Source organism: Petaurus breviceps, unplaced genomic scaffold (assembly GCF_028583685.1).
Source record: "Petaurus breviceps papuanus isolate PSGF00001 unplaced genomic scaffold, PetGlider_PUasm1.0 90650, whole genome shotgun sequence".
Classification (NCBI taxonomy): Eukaryota; Metazoa; Chordata; class Mammalia; order Diprotodontia; family Petauridae; genus Petaurus; species Petaurus breviceps.
In genome coordinates this window covers 45,382-61,046 of record NW_027187299.1, presented here as the reverse complement: position 1 = coordinate 61,046, position 15,665 = coordinate 45,382, and the positions used below count along the sequence as shown (strand labels likewise).

The following is a 15,665-nucleotide window of genomic DNA, read 5'->3' as shown; positions in this document are numbered from 1 at the left end:
AACGGCCTGGCTCCTAGCCTGGTACTAGGCCCCGTGAGTATTTGGGCACTGCCTACTATCCTCATGTTCCCATCCTGTTGCCCATTTAGGGATTACAAGTTTGTGCAGTAGGGGTAGGGCCTCACTATGCAGGGGAGTGAATCTGCCTCTTATGGCAGGAGCTTGGTCTTGGAGGCCCAAAATATGCATGTGTGGTGTTTTTACGGGGTTTGGGTGAGAGTTTGGGGAGCAGCAACATGGAAGCAGAGGAGAGGACCGAGGAGGTCATGTTAGTGTTCTACCATTTAACATGGGTTGGTCTCTCCCCTGGAAAAGTGGCCCCCCTCCCTTCTAGGCATCTCCTCTTCCTGGGAAAGTCCTACTCCATACTTTAATCACGGAGGTGACCCTGAGTCCTAGATGTCTAAGCAAGTGGAGTCCTAGGTTCTATCATGCTGAAAAGGCTTCAAGAACTGCCCATCTCACACCTTGTTTTCTGTGACCAACTTAATTAAATAATGGGAGGCTGGCCACCTGCTGATTTGTTTTTTGCAGGGGAAGGGTGTCATAATTACACAGGAAACAAAGAAAAGAACAATACCTCAGCCCCAGGCAGTCCTTTGGCACATCCACCACGATGGTGGCAAAGTACTGAGAAAGGGGACAGAGGGTGCTCACACAGTTCTGGACTGCCCATAAACTTTAACTTGACTGTAGGAACTTTAAATGTGAGATCTTTGCCCAGTGACCAAGAAGTGGGCATGTTGCTTGAGGACCTCAATCTTGATATATGTGCTATAGATGACATCGGAACATAGAAGGAAGTTGGAGCCTAATGGAAGGATGTCTCACAGGTGCTTCTTTAAGAGGCAATGAAAGGAGCTGATAGAGTGGATTTTATGTAAGGCAATAGGAAACATCATTTCAAGTGATATTTAGCCATTACATATTTTAGGACTAAGGAAAAGTATTTTCAAAAAGACTAACATGAAAATAATGACACCTTATGCACCAACAGTGATTGTGGAGGATGAAGGGATAGAGAAAGTCTACTTGATTTGACTGTCCAAATCAAATCAACATCTGCTCTGATATGTTTGATGACTTCAGTGCAAAGGTGGGAAAAGGCAAAGGTGGAGAGAAACATATGGGAAAGAAAGGTTCAGGGAGGAAGGAATGAGAGACACCAAAGATCTTTACAGGTTTCATTAGTTCTTTGAAAAATGAATTGGTAGTCAGTGGGCATGGCATACATGCATAAAACTATGAAGAATGAAAAGATTTATTTTAACAGACAGGAAGTGATTATTATTCATTATTTATGTGCGAGTTTTCCCCAAATCAGTTGTCTGTTTATAGTCAGAGGCAAGATCAGAACTAGTATAAAACAAGAAAAGTGAGAAAATGATAAATTGTGCAATTGAAGCAAATTAACTACCAACTACTTAAACAAGTAACTAAAAATCAAAGTTGAGAAATGGACAACAGAAATGATACCAATAGTGACTTACAATTTATCCTGTATATATCTTGTTGGTCCAGTTATTTGCATATTGTCTGGTCCATTTGATTGTGAGTTCCTTCAGAACCTGGACCAACTTTTTACCTTTTTTGTATTCCTTATCACTTAGCACACAGCAGGCACTTAATAAATTTTTTTGACCGACTATAATAATTTTGTCCAGAAATCTAACCAAGATAAATTAATTGCTATGATGAGGAGATCTAATAATCCTAAAATGGGCCTTTAGCAGCAAATATGAATTGTTAAGAGAATGAAAGCTGCCAAAGTCAACAATGGGTTAGAAAATAAAATCTTATGAAGAAGGATGAAGAATGAATATTATTAGCATCATCTCATAAAACAGAATCAGTAGAGTTTTTAAAAACCTTGGCAAAATATTCAATTTAATGAAGTCATCCCAAGGGCTTTCAAGGCTGATGATGGAAGGAGGACCACTAACTTTAGGTAAATGGAAAAAAAAAAGATTTACAGAGACTATTTTAACAAAGATTTTTCTCCATGAAGAATAGTGGAGTCGCCACATCTAGAGTCTAGCAACCCAGTTTTAGAGGTGTATAGAGGAAGCAGAAATAAAGAGAAAAAAGATGAGAAGAGCAGCCTAATTGATCAGGCAGGGGAGATCTATACTTCGGGCAATATAATTGTGAGGGTACTCAGGGATCAATATGGAAGGTATCTGGAAGAAAGAACATAGCAAAGATGTAGGGGAAAAAAATAACTTTGGCCTTTGTTAAACACTGAAAATAAAGCAACCAAGAGAACATCAATGGCTACTGTCCTGTGTGTCTTCTTTCTCCTATGTCCAAAATCTTTTTTTGGTCTTTATTTATATATGAATCAAGAACATGCTCAGTGAAAGCATAGTAGGGAATAAGCAGGCTTTCAGAAATAACATCCAGCCATGGACCATGTATGGACCATATATTTGCCATTTCACGATTAACTGAAAGTTATAGAGAATATAGGATCTCTTGTTTGTTGGTTATGAAAAGACATCTGATGCGGTAGCACTAAGCATTGCTTTATAGGCTCTTTTATGAGATGTCTCCCATTGATATATCAAAATCATTTAAGAGTCTTTGGAAGATGACAACATAAATAATGCCTACTGAACGACTGATAATAACCCATTAGGCCAGGATAAACAAACAAATAAATAACAAGATGTATGTTTGCCAAAGGCATTCACACCATTGTCACAGTGGAGATCCAATGCAGAGTGCAGGTTTAAGAAGGATTCTCTGTGAATGGTGATTGTCTTCCAGGTGCTACTGTTTTGGGTTAACAGTTTCCTGATTGCATCAAATCCCAGAGCATTGTAGAAACTTCTGGAGATAAGTAATCACTCAAATGAGTTTGGCCTGTCTATCCATATAGGAAAGACCAAGTGGATGAAGAATTACTACTGTCCAGATTTCAACATACATCTGGATTTATTCCTCATGGAGTTTGTCCAACAGAATGTATATCTGGGACAGACAGTGCAGAGGGACAATTAGGTGGGCCCAGAGATAAACAGGGGTAGAATGGGCTGGATTGCTTTTGGGAAATTACAAAGCTCATTTGTTGACTCATGAAAGGCCTGTCTTTTCAAAACTAACATTCTACCAGTGTTGCTGCATGGCAGTGAGACAAGTGATCCTACTGTTTCTGAAGAACTAAAAATTGAGTACTGAGTACCACACAGAAAGCAATGCATGGTAGCTGTAAGCAGGCTGCATCACATAATCAATGAGGAACTCCAAAAAAGAACAGCTTCAAGGAGCTAAACGATAGGAAGGGGAAAGGGTCATGTGGCAAGAATGAAGGATGACAGGAGGGCACCCAAAGTGTTCCACTGGTACTCTCAGAATCATAGGAGACAGGGAGAAAAGTCACCACTCTGTTGGAGGTGGTGAACTCTTAGGAAAGAGTCGGATAGGATAAGCAGACATGTGTGGGTTTCAGTCTGCATCGTTGGAAATAACAGCCTGAAACAGCTTCTCAATGAAATCACAAGATGCGTTTAAGCATTGAATATTCCCAGTGCCCAACACTGTGCTGGGTGACAAAGTAGGTGTTTAATAAATGCTTGTTGGATGAGTGAATAAAAAACAAAAGAGATAAACAAATAGATCTGAGATATATCTAGAAACTGAATTATCCTAAGACCTGACTAATTAGCCATTTCTAATGCCCTTTCTGTTTGTTTGCTGCGTGAATGTGCATGAATGTGTGTGTTCTTTTGGGGTGGGGTGGTGCTTATATGGCTCTTTTCCACCCCTAGTGAGTCAATAAAGAGCATCCTGGAAAGTGTCAATTAGCATATAAATTAAGCTGATACACCTGGAGAAGCTGTTTCAGGCTGTTACTTATCACGTTTCATGTGAAGAACCTTTGGGAACAATGAATAAAAATCTCTTCTATCTCTTGTCTAGATAAAGAATGGGGTGGGGGTGGAGTAGGTGTCAGCTTTGAAGATCAAAAGGATAAGGATGAGCAAATGACCAGGAGTGGAGTGACTGGTCATGGAAGGAGGGGGAAGGGAGGAAGAATGGAGAAAAAAAAAACATACTAAACCTTGTTTAGCATAACTCTCTGAACATGGGTGTTGTAAAAAAAAAAAAAGTAGACTGGTGGGACCCTGAACCATCGAAACTGCAGGAAGATCGGGAAAAGGTAGAGAGAATCCTATCAAACAATCTTACCAGATTCATCAAAAGGCTTTTATTTGTTAAGAGCCTAACTTGCATCAGGCTCTGCTAGTCTGTAATAAAAAGAGGTTAACAGGCCATGTCCCTGACTTCCAGAGGTTTACAGGGCCATGTGAACAGATCACTGGACACACACAATAAGGAAACTGTATAGTGATGGTAGAGGAAGAGGCTCCAGAGGCCTCTGTCCAACCTCCTCATTTTACAGATGAGAAAACTAAGGCCCAACATGAATAAGTGACTTAGCCGAGGTCATACAGCAAGTATCTGCTATTTGATCATATATCCCATGTAGGATTTGAATCCAGATTTTCTGATTCCAGAGTCAGTGTTTTTCCCACTGTACCATTCTACCTTTTTATTTGGGTCTTTAATCCATTCACGTTTAAAGGTTATATGAGTTAATTTTAGGTATATACATACATATATGCATACATATGTATGTGTATGTGTGTGTATTTTGTTTGTTCAGTCATTTCAGTCGTGTCTGACTCTCTGTGACCCCCACTTGGGGTTTTCTTGGCAGGGATACTGGAGTGGTTTTGCCATTTCCTTCTCCAGCTCATTTGACAGATGAGGAAACTGAGGCAAACAGGGTTAAGTGACTTGCCCAGAGTCACACAGCTAACAAAGTGTCCAAGGCCAGATTTGAACGCAGGTCTTCCTGACTCCATGACTTGATGAACTTGATGACCTTTCACTGGCTGTTCTCCATGCCTGGAAGGTCTTGTTCCTCACCTCCTTCTCTTGGTTTCCCTGAAATTCCTTCAAGACTCAGCTTAAGATCCATCTTCTGTAGGAGGATTTCCCTCATCCTTCATCCCTCTAGCTGCTAGTGCTTCCCCCTCTGGGATGACCTTCTGACTACTCTATGTATCTTGTGTGTACTTAGTTCTTTACATATTGTCTTCCCCATTAGACTGTGAGCTCCTTGAGGGCAGGGATTGTTTTGACCTTTCTTTGTATCCCCAGTGCTTAGCACAGTGAATGCTTTTTAAATGCTTATTGACTTACTGACCTGGATGACTTCAAAGATGGTGGAATCCTGGACAGAAATAGGGAAGTCAGGGAAAGAACTGGGTTTTGGAAAGATTATGATTTCTGTTTTGGACATGTTGGGTTTGAGATGCCTACATAACATCCAGGTCACAATGTCTAATAGACAGTTGTTGATAAAATTATGGCAGCCATTTGCACAGAAATGATGACTGAACCTGTGGCAGCTGATTAGATCACAGAGAAACAAAGTACAGACTGATAGGAGAAAAGGGCCCAGGACAAGGCCTTGAGGTGGCTTATGGATGGTGACTCAGAAAGAACGATCATCACCATCACCATCCTTGACAGCTGGGATGCTCTCCAGCTTATTCATGTCTTTTCCAAGAAATAGTATTCAGGAAGCATAAGAGGGAAGGGCAATATATCTTGTCATTTGGAAAAGTAACATATTACTATCTGAATTACTGGGAATGATTTGCTATCCATCATTTGTGATTTCCTAAGACTTGGCTCAGGCTCTTTCTGAACTCCTCTCTGCTTTGTCTCTTCTAAGCGTAACCTGTCATTGGTTCCCTCTTCTCCCTAGAGCATGCTGTTTTCTTTTTAGAAGGATTTATTGATGATTTATGTTCTTTTTCTATCACAGTCACATCCCAATTTCCATCCTCTTAAAGAACCCTCCCTTGTAACAAAGGGAAAGAGTCAAGCAAAATAAATAAACACATCAGATATGCCCCACAGCACATGAAACATTCCATACCCATAGTCTGCCACTTCTTTACTGAGAGGAGGGAATTATGCTTCATCTTCAGTACTTCAGAATAAAAACTGATTATTATGAATTCTGATATCTTTTAATGTTGTTTTCCTTTTCTTTAATGCAGTCACCATGTGCATTGTTCTCTCGGTTCTGCTTTTGCTCTGCATCAGTCCGTACTTTTCAAGTTTCTCTGTCCTTCATATTCCTTGTTTCTTATGGTGTCATAATATCACATTAAGTTCAGGTGTCACTTTTTTTTAGTACAAGGAATTTTAAACACACAACTCATTCTCTCTCTCTCTGTCTTTCTCTCTCTCTTTTTCTCTCTCTGTCTCTCTTTCCTCCCCCCCCCCCCCCCCTTGGAGAGAGGAAACAGACTGGGAACAGGAATAAACATTTATCTTCCCCAGAGTGCTGAGCTGGAACTGGATCTTCGAGTATAACCCTTTCCCATCTGTGTGTCCTCCTTCATGCTGCCCTGCTGCACTGTGTGTATAGATCATGACCCAAAGGTATAATCACCCTTTGATGGAAAAGAAGGGGAATCCAGTCCATTTCAGAGCCACCACTTTCTGCTTATGTACAGGTCTCGGATATCCTGGTGAGAATCCCGATAATGGAGAGAAAGATAGGAATGCTAATGTCTTCCAAGATTGAAAGTCTCCTCAACGTTCTGCACCCTTGTTGGTATTGCATTGGGATTTCTAGCATGGATGGCCTTCAGAGGGTTCTTCAATCAGTCCTGCTTGAAGACTGGGGCAGGCTGTAGAAGGTGGGAGTATCAAGTGGGATAAGGTGGGAGGTATAACAAAGAAGGATTTGGAAGTTCTGGCATCAAGGAGGGTGCCAGGCAGAGGCTAAATGGTTACTTGTTGCTGTAGATGACCTTGGAGGTCTGTTTGAACTCTGAGATCACAGAATTTTTTTGGTTCAGAATTAGTTTGACCTAACGCCTTCTCCCCACACCATTGAGTTGTGGTGGTGAGTAAGTGGTGGTCGGTAAGTTAATCTATTGCATTTATATGTAGGTATTGTTTTGGGATTTGGGTTTCTTCAGGGTTTCTGGAATATGGATCAAATCATTAGAGTTGGAAGGGGCCTTAGAAGTCATGTAGATCAATACCCTTTTCTTCCAGAGGGAAATTCCTCTTTTTCCCAGAGGAAACTGAAGTCAAGAGGAATTAAGAGATTCCCTTAATGGAACACAGGTAGTAAATAGAAGTAAGATTCATACTCAGGTATCAACTCCAAACAGTCACTGCAGTCACACTGCCTTCCCTCAAATCACAACACATATTTTATATTTAAGGCTTACAAATGTGTTCCTTACAACATAAAGTATTATTATCCCTGTTTTTCAAATGAGAAATTGAGGAAGGTTCTGAGAAATTAAGTGACTTAGCCATGATCATGCTACTATGATACAAAATTTGAACCTGGTCTTCTGACCCCAATCACATACTCTTTCCATTACATCACAATTCTTCTCTCATTTCTTATACTACTAGCCCTAGTTCCCTTGGGTTATATCTTCAGTGGTTTACACAGCAATCTAGATAGTGAAGTGAAAGACCTTGAATCCATGTCATATGAGGATTAATTGATGGAACTTGGATGGTAGCTTGGAGAAGGGAAGATTCAGGGAGGGCCTAACTGTGAGCTTCTGGTGTTTGAAGGGTTTTCATGTGGAAGAAGAATTAGATTTATTCTCTTTGGCCACAGAAGGCAGAACCAGGACAAGAGGAAATTTCAAAGATGCACATTTTGGCTTGATGTGAGGAAAAATAATTTCCTAACAATTAGAGTTCTCTGTAAGTGAAATAGACTGCTTTGGGAGGGGTTCTCCATTATTGGAAGCCTTCAAGCTGAGGTTAGATGACCATTTATCCAATATGCTACAGTGGGTATTCTTTTGTGTATGGATGGGAATGGAGACCAGGGGGCCACAGAGGACCCTTCCAATTCTAATATTGGTGATTTCATGAAATGAGGCCACTTGGGAGTCAGAGGGCCTTGGCTCCCTGAAAGCTCTACCATTAAGGAGCTCTGTGACTTAAACTTCTGCTACTTCACCTCTATGAACCTCAGGTTAAGAGGTACCCTCTCTATCTCAAAGAGTTGTGAGGTACGAATGGTATAATGTGTGGAAATACTTTGTAAACTAAAATGCGTTACTTATCTAAAGTCTTTACTATATAGATAGAGTGCTGGGCCTGGAGTCAGGAAGACTGGAGTTTAAATCCAGTCTCAGATACTTACTACCCTGTTTCCCCGATAATAAGACCTATCCTGAAAATAAGCCCTCCCCTTACTGTGTAAGATTCCTCTAAAATAAGCCCTCCCCCGAAAATAAGCCCTATTGAGATTGCTACTGTAGTGAAGGTGATCCCCTGCGCTACATGCTATATTATGGTACCCTCTGTATGCACCGTCCCTCCCCACCCCCGTGAAACGCATGCCGCGCTCCGAGCTACATCCAATCAGAGCTGCAGCAGTGAGCGCGTCATCCTGTTCTTCCCCAGTGATTTGCTTATTGAATAAAGGTACATTTTTTTGTTCACATTTACCTGTTTATTAAAATTGCTGTCAATGTTCATTAAAATAAGCCCTCCCCTGAAAATAAGCCCTCTGGTGTTTTTCTGTCCAAAAAAAATAATAAGACGGTGTCTTATTATCAGGGAAACACGGTAGCTGTGTGACCCCTGGGTAAGTCACTTAACCTCTATTTGCCTCAGTTTCCTCAACTGCAAAATGGGGATCATAATAGCATCTATCTCACTGGGTTGTTGTGACAATCAAATAAGATAGCTGTAAAGTGCTTAGCATAGTGATTGGCACATAGAAGGCCCTGAATACATGTTTATTCCCTTATCCCATACTGATTACTTATGCCTTAGCTCTTTGAGAACTAGAAGTAATTTCTAGCTCCAGCCCCTTTCTCATTTAAACTTTAGGACACACCCATGTCCCCATTCCCAGAAATGAGAGCCTACTCCCTTTGTGAAGACTGAATCCCACTCAATATCCTACCATTTTGTTTACTCAGTTTTTACCTAGAAAAATGACTGCATTTTAATCCCTGCCAGTTAACCCAATTAAAGCTGTTTGGAAATTAGAATGATTCACATAATAAACTCACAAGCTTATTTAACTGATTTCTTCTTACGCATTCTGCATTATTTTCATTGGTGGTGAGTTTTTTTTTTTCTGTGGAGGGAAGGGAGACATCTCAGTCATTTGCTTTGCAGCATTTTATTCTTTTGGCAGATTTTGTCTGGTTTTCCCTTGAGTTGGGAAAAATGTATTTGCATTTTCATTCTGATTATTTGTCTGGGGTTTGGGGGCTTTCTTTCACTTATGCCTTTCAGGGGCATTATGCAAATTTTTGATTCTATAATTTACCTGCCTTTTCCTTCCTTTACACTTATTTAGTTCTTATGACTTTCAATTAAAATGTCCTTGCAAACCACAATTATAATAGGGTTTTTTTTTCTGGTTGTAGCTTTTTACATATTAAAGAAGTTAATTTCATTTTCTGATCAGCAAAAAATGAATAAGTAATCCTTTTCACCTGATTAGTGGAAATTCTGTTATGCGTGAATGACTAGAGTGAATAAGAATATCAAATGAAACAGACAATGTGTAAGATTGGATTAATAGTACATGCCTCACAACAGCATTATGAAAACTGAGCAGTTAATATTTTAAAAGCAAATATTTTAATTTTTGTAAAGAAAAGGGCACTTTACAAATGTGTATTTCATGTCCCAAGAAGAATGAGATATATAAGTAAAGAAGAGTCTAATAGTGAGATTATGTCTATCAATAAAGGAGAGTCATCAATCCTCTCTCAGCTATTTGACTATGTTATTTAATAAATAATTGGTTGTAAAGAGGTGGAAGTGGTAGGGTATGATGTATAATCCCTTCTAAAAGTGATTCTCAAACCATGTGGTCAAAGACTACTGTTGAGAAAATTCTTCTCCAGTGAGAAATAAGCAAAACAGTGTCCCTTAATCTTCCTATACTTGTCTTCCTTTCTCTCTCTCTCTCTCTTCCCTCTTTCCCCCTCCTTTTTTTTTTTTTTTTGAGAAGGCAGCTAGGTGGTTCAATGGATAAAGCAAAAGGTTGAGAATCAGGAAGGCAGAAGTTCAGATTTGACCTCATGCTCTTACTAGCTGTGTGATCCTGGGTAAATCACTTGTCTGCCTCAGTTTCCTCAACTGTAAAATGGGGATAATAACAGCACCTATCTATCAGGGTTATTGTGAGGATCAAATGAGATAACATTTGTAAAGCAGTTAGCATAGTGTCTGGCACATAATAGGTACTATACAGAAGCTTATTCCCTTATCTTCCTTTTTTTTCTAGGAAGGATCTAAGATTTGAGAAAGATCTTGGGCTGTTAAAATTTTTTAATTCTGCAAAACAAAAGGTTTGAGGGCACAGGAGAACAATCTTCTCTAGTTTCTCCACTGAGGGCTTGGAAAACAAATTCACAGAACAGCGATGGGAATTTTCTCTTCTTGATGCCATTCCTTAAGCTAACTAGCCCTGGCTAGGCTAGCCAGGAAGCCTAGGATCTTGCTATAAGTTTCCACCGGAGCACTGTGCTTTTAAGGAGCAGGAGCTATGGAGATGTACATGGGGGTGAAGGAAGATGGGAAATCTAATTCAGCTGTTACAGGTATCCCTAAAGAGTCATTGCAATTTAACAATCCATGGTGAGGCAATTTGATATTTGTACCCACAAGGAGTCAGGTACTACACATGAACTCTTTGTATTTATTAGCTTCTATATTTATTTTTCCATGACAGATAATTAGGCCAATAAATCCTCTAAAATAATTCACATTTAAAATGTATGTAGCACCTTGTTTCCAAGACCTTCAAAGTACTCCATATTTACTATCTCAGTCTTTCCACAATAAAGCCTTGACATAAACAGGGCCAGCTGTTTTTTTTTTTAAATGGAGAAATAGTGCCCACAAGAACCAATGTCAGAACCTGGATTTAAACCCAGCTAATTTGCCTACCAGTCTAATGCTTTCTTCCTTGGGAGATTTTGCACTTTGTAGGAAGCATCATTCCTTACTCATGAATCTGACTGACACATTTTTATGGACAAAAGCAGACATAGCCTGATGCCCTGTGTGAAACTGTCTCCTGGTCTTATATACCATATACAGTCCTGGGTGGTCAAAGTATAGACAAGAAAATGGAGACATTTAGGCAGCTGAGGTAGAGGTTAAGGGTAAATATACAGATGCTCAACTTTATTACTCAATCAAACTTGAACATTCATAAGTTTCTTTACACCTAAGCTCAGAATATAGTACTCTGAAAATGAAGAAATTCATATTCCTGAAGGTGTGAACTCTGTCCACAGCCCTGCATACGTGCCCATACCTCCAACACCCTTTATAATTACTGTTGAGATTATTTGGAAAACAAAACCCCAACTCTCTTCAATTCTGCTGGGTTCAAGGACTGCAAGTTCATTTCGGTTCAGCACCAGATCTAGGGGACAGAGACGCCATAAACCAAAGCTTTTCTTCAATTGATAAAAATCGCCATCTCGTGTATGTGTGTGTGTGTGTGTGTGTGTGTGTGTGTGTGTGTGTGTGTGTGTGTGTGTGTGTTTTCTAAAAGGGCTAGGGAGAAAAGTAGGGTTTCTACAGGTATTTGTCAGATTCATTTATCAATTTAAAATATAAATAACCATCCAATACCTTCCCATTTAATGAACCTCTCTTCAGATGGGGAAAAATATCTTGGCTCTGCCAACAGCAAATATCAGTGACCTACATATAGAGAAAAGGGTCCCCAACTAAAATTGTCTGGCTGAGAAGTAGCAGAGATTTTTCCAAAAAAGCATTTCTTCCACGCATTCTCAGTGCTTTCCCCCACGATTTTCAAATATACTTCTGTGTCATATAATTTGGATTTCCTAAGGGCTGTGTATTTTAGTTGGAAGTTGGGAGAGGGGAGCGTTTGGCAAAGAGAAATATCAAGAACAATACATTTCTCAGTGCTGAGCAAATAGAAGGCAAATCTTCCACAAATATGTGTGAATTATATATGTGTATGAATATATACACGTTTACAGATACTCTCAATGAAATGCATATTTATTTTACCCTAAAAGCATGCCAGCATACTTAAGTAGTTAGGACAATGCTCTTCTGAAAATATAAAAACATTTCTCAACGCCCCCCCCCCCCCCCCGTGCTTTCATTTATGTCCTTTGGGCGACACAAGAGCTAGAGAGCATTTCTGTAGTTCCAAAGACATACACTTTTCAGTTGGAGTTTTTCTTTTGTTCTTGGCTTGCTCATCCTCCCTTATCTTGATCACCATCCCCCACATAAAAACTCGGAAAAGGTTTCGCGTTTCTTTTTTAAATTGCATGCATTCATGCTTTACCGATCTCAGAGCCCCTGTAATCTAGCTAGGAGGATCCCCTCATCTCTTTAATACTGATGATCAGAGCTCCAGGTTGCATCTGACCTCCTGTCCCCTCCCTCCCCAAACCTACCCCTAACCACAGAGCATTGCTGCTACCTCAACTTACCCGGTGCTGGATACCTGGGGCTGCTGGAGAGAACTAGGAGAGAGGAGAGACGCTCACGCACGGGCTTTGTCTCCAAAGCAGATCACTAGGGTGGTGGCCAGACACTGTGGCATCGCTCTTCATTTGGAAGTGGGGCTCAGCAAGCAGCAGCTACGGAAGCAGCAGCAGCAGCAGCGGCGGCGGCGGCGGCGGCAACAGCATCACTGCAACAGCAGAAGTGGGAGGCGCGCAGGCTGGATGCAGCCGAGCCTCCCCTGGCACATAATGAGAGGCAGGCAGACACACAGGGACAGAACAGGAGCCGGATCGGCAGCTCCCGGGCTCCAATAATGCCTCAGCCCTTAATGGATTCACTATGGAAACGCGCACGCCCTTCGCACCCCGACCCTCCCGCTTGCAGCCCCACCCCCAAGGCCGTATCTGCCGCCTCCGCGTCTCTGGCCCCGCTCCGAAAGTTCCCCCCAGCCCTAGTCCCTGCGGCGCGCGCCGCCCACGCGCCTCCCGAGGCCAGGGGATGGGGAAGGAGGCTAGGAAAAGACCACGCGGAAAGGGGTGTGCGTATGTGTGTGCGTGTGGACACACCGTGGCGACCCTCTTCGTGCTCATCTCCCCCACCCCGCCCTGTACCCCCCGTAACTGTCTTTAGGAGGAAACACTCCAACCCTGGGGACCTTCTGCATCCTTCCCCATACCCACTTCCCTCTCATCTTTCCCAAGGCTCGGTTATGAAATAGGGAGAGCTGTCACCTTCTGCTCCCACCCCCACCCCCCTCTGGCTCCTTTGGTGCACGACGGTCGCGCCCACTTTGCGGCAGGGTCTTTCTTTGCCTTTCTCTAGAGGAGTTGGGGAGGACAAGGAGCTGGGGGGAAATCCCCGCCTGCTGATTACGTCAGGTGGTGCGTCACTCGGGGCTCCCGCACTGAAGTCTCCGCGTTCTGGGCGCAGAACGCACGTGCCCCGGGTTCCCGGGCAGGCGGCCTGGAGGAGCAGGCCTCCAGAGGCGGGCAGGGAAGGGAGCCGCAGCGCTTCGCTTCGGGGGCGCCTGCCTCATTCTCGCCTAGCTGGTTTGTTGGATCAGGGAGCGCGTCCAGTTCGCGTCCGCTACTGCCCTTGGCCGTCGAACAAATAAGGGGGATCTTTGGGTACTGAATGCATTTCCCCTTAGCATGCTTCGCAGCAGTTGTAATTGTAATTAAAGCAAGATACGGTCGCAGGAAGTAGAAAGGGAGAGCCGTACCTGAAACTGGCGTGGATGGGAGCAATGAGGGGTTAACTAATGTGCTCAGCTTACTGGAGCTGTGAAGGTAGGAGATAAGGTTGCACCAAGGAGAGAGGATGTATAGGAGTGCCCCTAAGAAGTAGGGTACCCCATCATTTCAATTACAAGTAAGAAAGAGAATCATACAGTGCAGAGCCTGTGGCCAGGAATTCACAAATTAATGCCAGTGAAGAACAGATTGTTTTGGGGAGAATGGTTAACCTTGGACTTTGACTTAATTCCTAAATAGAAAGAAAGGGTTTGTGAATTACAGAGGTTATCTAATGCTTGTTACTAGGTTTCTTTAGCTAGAAATGTCTCAAGGATGGTGCACTTTCCTTTTACTAGTTAGACACAGAATCTGCTAATTAAGATATACAAAAGCAGTTTGAACAGTTCAACAAAATATATTTTGGAGAAAAAAAATCAGTATTTTGAAATCCTTTGCACAACACATTAGGCCTGATGATTATAAAGTATTTTTTGGAAGTCTTCTTTTCATCCATTCCTATCTCATCCTACCCTAGCAACAGCCTTTAAATGTCAGAGCACTTGTTTCTGAAATGTCTGATCTTCATTGATTTGACATTTGCCCCAGACAATGCACATCTTAGTTGAGTTCAGAATTCTAATAAGATCTATGAGGTCAAAAAGGTTCACCCAGGGCCCAGAAACATCCCACATTGATGCTTTCAGATCTCTCACAGGTGCATATTTGAGGCAGAAAAATTTGGTTATAGAAATCATATGGCTAAGTGTCTAATTGTGGTGACATTTTTCACTGAATAAGGAAATTCATACACAATCTGTGTCCAGAAGTCAGTAAACAGGCATTTCTTAAGTGTTTACTAGTTACTGTACATACAGTACAAGGAAAAGCAAAAACAAGGTCCCTGGTCTTAAGGAGCTCACTTTCTAGTGGGGGAAGCAACATGCAAATAATGATGTACTTACCTGACACATACATTGCAAATAAAGTGATCCCAGAAAGCATCATGGGGAGGTTGGGGGGGGGGGAAGGGAGTAAGAAGGTGGAAGGGGACTAGGAAAGGCCTTTTGAAGTTAGAATTTGAGCTGAGTCATAACTGAAGTCAGGGAAATTAGGACTTGGAGATGAGGAAGGAAAGCATTTCAGGCATGGAGGACAGCTATTTTGGCAGCTGAGAGGGGTGAGATTTGAGGCAGGTAGACCAGTAAGAAGGTTGTTGAAACAGCCCAGGTGAGAGGTGCTGAGGATTTGTACTAGCATGATGGCTATATGAGGAAAGAAGGGGACATAAACAAGTGATATTTTGAAGGTAGAAATAACAAGATTTGATGAGAGAATGGATATTGTGTTGAGTGATGGATGACAAGGAGGTTATGGGTCCAGGTGACTAAAAGGATGGTGGTATTCTAAATAGTAACAGGATCAAGGTAAACCTTGTTCTTGGCTTCTATATCTGAAAGATACCTATTGGACAACGGATAATTTTGTTATGTGACCAGATCCAATTGAAAGGGATGTTACAGAATTCCAGATTTTTAACATTTTTTCAGGGGAAGAAAATCCTCTAGGTTATGGTAAGGTTGAAGGGTGAGTCAAGACTGCAAAATATTTTGCTTGGTGGAGTGATTTTACTGATGCAATGACGTTAAGACTTTTCCAGATTTATGGAAAGACTATTTGCTTTTGAGAAATCGTATTTAGACGGTGATGACAAGTTTTCCTGATGTTCAATTTGTGTGCAGTCCTAAATAAAGCTTCTCAAGTAAAGTTAATGTATCCTTCAGTGGGATTTACAAAAAAGCTATAATAAAAGGACATGTATGATACACATCTTTACCAACTTAGTTTACTTCTTACATCCTTTTAAGGATTGTCTAGATTTTTGTG

The 15,665-nt window shown here is 41.6% G+C and overlaps 1 protein-coding gene across 2 annotated transcripts in view; it reads right to left on the bottom strand.

Moving 5' to 3' along the window:
- Nucleotides 1-12,940, bottom strand: part of GNG4 (G protein subunit gamma 4) — an 88,728-nt gene extending 75,788 nt beyond the window's left edge. Inside the window, exon 1 of one of the 2 annotated variants that reach the window (XM_069064826.1) lies at nucleotides 12,531-12,940. The gene's annotated coding sequence lies outside the window, so the exon portion shown is untranslated. The remainder of the gene's footprint in view (nucleotides 1-12,530) is intronic. The other variant, XM_069064825.1, reaches the window with a different exon arrangement.
- Between the last annotated feature and the right edge of the window lie 2,725 nt (nucleotides 12,941-15,665).